This window comes from Podarcis muralis, chromosome 7, assembly GCF_964188315.1.
Source record: "Podarcis muralis chromosome 7, rPodMur119.hap1.1, whole genome shotgun sequence".
Classification (NCBI taxonomy): Eukaryota; Metazoa; Chordata; class Lepidosauria; order Squamata; family Lacertidae; genus Podarcis; species Podarcis muralis.
Genome location: NC_135661.1, coordinates 19,310,599 through 19,314,852, shown reverse-complemented (window position 1 = coordinate 19,314,852; position 4,254 = coordinate 19,310,599). Strand labels below are relative to the sequence as shown.

Sequence of the window (4,254 nt, the reverse complement as noted above, 5' to 3'; positions counted from 1 at the left end):
TTGGGGGGGTTGTTTGTTTTTCAACGATGCCTATCCAAAAAGGAAGCAATTTAAAAAAAGGAAAATATTAAATTTGCACATAGTGAGATTACATACTGCCCATTACTTTCATTGTTAGTTGCCAGGCAGTGGGGTTTGCTCAATCCTTGTTTGCCTCCATCGACTTGGTTCTTGTTGAAAGCCAACGAGCTGCGTAGAAAAAAATCTCCTCCCTTCCCATTCCACAAAAAAGATTGCAGTTTATTTATTTTTAAGAGTTCTTTCCACATCTCTCCTTTCTATTTACTTTGCTCCCGCCTGTTATATCTCAACCACCAACAACTCTGCACAAACATCGCCCTTTAGAAGGAACACCATGGCATACTTGTGACAAAACAAACAATTATCCGTCTTTTGGAAGGATAACTTTTCCTCAATGGACAGTGGGAATAGAAGTACTGTAGCGCTCTCATTCCCAACCCATGTCCCCTGTAATGTTTCCACTTCCCCTTAACCTTTCAAAATGGTGGCACTCCCGCCAACTGTTAACCCTCATGAGAGCTTCCGCTTACAAGAAAAATGGCCGCCAACTGGATTGGCTTTGAGTGGGCAAATTCATGAAGGGTAAGGCTTTCAGTGGCTATTAGCCATGATGGTTATGTTCTGGTCAGAGGCGGTAAAGTTTCTGAATACCAGTTGGTGGAAAACGCAGGAAAGGAGAGCACTCTTTTACTACACAGGCATCTGATTGGCCACTGTGAGAACAGGATGCTGGAATAGGTGTCTCATTGGCTTAATCCAGCATATTCCTCTTATGCTCTCTAGTTTCCATGGTGCTTCTCAACCCAGAGATAGCCCATGTGGTTGTTCATGCCTGACGACTGGCCATGGTGGCAAAGGATGATGGGAAGTTGGGAGCCCAGCACATTTGAAGGGCAGATTGGTTCACCGTTGCTGAAAACATGAAAGCAGGTGGGACATTAAGAGGACTGATGCAGTAGGTCCAGTCTTGAGCTCTCTCTCCCCTTCCACAAACCTCTGAGATTAACCAAGACTCTTACTTCCTTTACTTGTGGGCCCCCTGCAACAAGGCACTGTGTTTTAATGCCTTGCAAAGAGCAAAAAAAATTATTTTAAAAAATGCTACGGCACAAACACCAACTTTGGAAAAAAAATGGTTTATTGAAAAGGTCTGGAAAATAGTTTTGCTCTCTCAGCAATATTTAACAAGTCTTTTTCAAAGCAGTAACAATATGAAACGTTAGGCTTTTTTATTTTTTCCTTTATAAAGTTCAGAACTGTGGGCGGTATGCCATGTCATCAACACTTTTAAAGTTTTGAGTAAAACAAGGCTTGCCTCTTTGGAGGGGCGGGGGACCTCTGACACACAATGAATGAACCACATCAGGCCTACTCCAGGGCTAGGGAACCTGTGGACCTCCTGGTGTTATTAGACTGCCAGAGTTGTACTCAACGAGATTAATGACCTTGACAAATTTGGGTTCAAGGGGTCTGCTCTTGAGTAGGACTACAACCCCCCCCCCCCGCCAAATCCCCCAGCCTCAGCCAGCAAGGCCAATAGTTGGGGACGATGGGAGGTGGGATTCTAGCAGCATCTGTGGGACTGTGTATTCCCTGACATCCTCCCCCCACCCCACGCTGTCACCAGCCTGCCACTCTGTCCCTTCTCTGCTACACCCAACAAGGCTGCCATGTTTTAGGCCTGGAATGGGCACCTATGCAAAGCTCTGTAAAGGAAAAGGAGCAGGTTTAGGCCAGGGATGTCACCAGGTCTTCCAAGCAGAAGTCACACAAGACAAGTGGGGAACCTATTGGATTGGTGGATGATCAGACCTGTTCACACCCCCCCCCCCGACATTTTAACTAACGCTGAATTAAAGCCAAAGCCAAGGACCTCTTTGGAGATCCAACCAACATGCCATATTCTCAGCACACCTACTTATTTCTGCAATGCAGAAGGGACCCAAGGTCCCTTCCAACTCTGAAATGATTCTACGGTGACTCCCTGTGAACAGTCCCTTCGCCTGACTGTACTTCCACCTTCCGGTCAGGACTCCCATCCTGCAATTTTCCAGGCAAGCTGATCTATCGGTTCACCATTCTGCTAGCTGCTTGTTTTTACTCATCGAACCTGCCTGTAAAGGGGTGGTGGGCAGGGAGAGATTGAGATTTAAACACCTAGCGAATCAAAAACAAGCCAAAAAAACCCCATCAGCTACTTAGCTGAAACAAGAACCCAGAATGCAGGAAGGCGGTGTTTGTTGACCTCAGTTTTGGTGCTTCCTTGAGAGGACAGTGTTGAGGAGGGGTTGTAATAAGGAGAACCTAGCTTTTAACTTCTCCTGCTCCCTCCTTGCCTAGGCCTTCCGCTTACTCATTTTCTCAGCCTAGAAAACGGGGCTTTAATATTCCCCACGGCAGGTAGCCTGTAGAATGAAGCTCTGCGCAACCGCCAACCTTCGGCAGATTGTCTGTTCCCCAGGAGAAGTGATGGCTGTAGTGTTAATGTTAAATGGGGTTGCGCTCTGGGAGCCCTTCGCTAGAACAAAAACCGGCTCGGGAACCAGTTTCCTTTCCAGTCAGCGGCTCAAGAGGAAGACCTGCAAGAACTGCGGAAAATCAAACAGGCCTTGTTGCTCAGTGCCCAACCACATGGGATGGCGCCCAGCTGAACTCTCAACCTTGCAGAGGACAGACAGCGGTCCCCAACAGCAGATGCAAGGACCAGATGAGGCCCCCATGAACTGCCTTAAGGCAATGGCGCATTGCAAGGGTGGCGGGAGCTTTGGCCCTCCAGATGTTGCTGAACTACAGTTCTTGACATCCCTGGCCACTGACCATGCTTGCTGGGGCTGATGAGAACTGTAGTCCAGCAATACCCAGAGGGCTAAAGGTCCCCCACCCCTTAGTACTGAAAGCGAGGGAGCAAAAAAGCACCCCTAGCCACAACCAGGATGCCACCTTTAATTGCAACAGGATGGCCAGAAGGTCCAGGTACAATTTTTTTAGGCTGCTTGCCTTTCTGAGAGGTTCTGTTGCCTGCTCCCCTGTCTGCCTGCCTGCAGCAATTAGGTTAGGAGACAGTTAACCAATTAAATCACGAAAACAGGGGAGGGGGATATTTGCTCAGGATCCCAGCAGAGCAAGTTAAAGCTCACCTGTGCACTATAAGATCTCAATAGTAAACTGAATCAAGTTTGGAGGCAGTAATGAAAGACTTTTTGGGGAGACCTTATATAAAATCTTTACTTAAAACAAAAGAATCCAGGGTTGCTTTTTTAAATATCCTGAGAAACATTACTCGTTTAAATAATAAGAAGCACTAAAGATGCCAAATTATTTTATTTTGGGGTGGGGGGGGAGTTTACAAAAAAAAAAAATAAACTCCCAGATTTTCTAAATAAGGCTTGTTTTATTTTGTCATCTCATTTGCAAATGAGTCTTTCCTCAGCATATTAATCCTTCAACATACTTCATATCAAAAGGTTTTATTCAATACCAGCCCTACTTTGAGTTAGATCCATTGGTGTTAATGGACACAACTACCTTAGGTCTGTTAATTTCAGTGGGTCTACTCTGAGCAGGAGGGCTTTGCTGGCTACAATCTGAAGTCCTTTATTCTGTTCCCTTTCTTAATTCTTGCATCTAAGGATGTTGGGGGGGGGGGTCATTGCCTTTTTAAAGCAAAGCTCTATTTTCACAGATTAGAAAGCAAGACTGTGATTCAAAAACAGTGCACTCTCTGCCCTCTAGAAAACTCGTGAGAGTGGTAACATAATCATACTATAAAATATAAGCGAAACCAAGGCATCTAAAAAGCTGGTTGAAACGTCTCTCCCAAATGTTGCCAACAACATTTTGCCTGATTCATACCCAATTTCAGAACCAGGCCAACAAACCCAAATCCAATATTCTAGCACACAAAACATTTACAACAGTCGCCTTTTCACAAATATATAACATACACATAACACAATTTAGTGCAGTTGATGCTACCGTCAAGAGCTGAAGATCTGCTTTGGGAGGAAAGAGAAAACATTCAGGGTTCTCTCCTGCTCAGAAGCAGACCCATTGAAATTAGCAGACATAACTAAAGGCCGTTCATTTCAACAGGTTTACTCTCAGCAAAACTTGGTTGGATGAAACTCGCAGGTGTGTATTGTAAAACCCGTTTGTAGAGCCTGAGACCCTCAGTGGCTGATGGTCAGAGAGTTGTAGCCCAACAGGATCTACAGGCCCTTAGGCTCCTCATCC

General features: G+C 45.5%; 1 protein-coding gene across 1 annotated transcript in view; it reads right to left on the bottom strand.

Moving 5' to 3' along the window:
- LOC114602539 (cyclin-dependent kinase 11B) overlaps positions 1-4,254 on the bottom strand; it is a 143,125-nt gene that overhangs the window by 83,330 nt on the left and 55,541 nt on the right. The window lies entirely within an intron of this gene.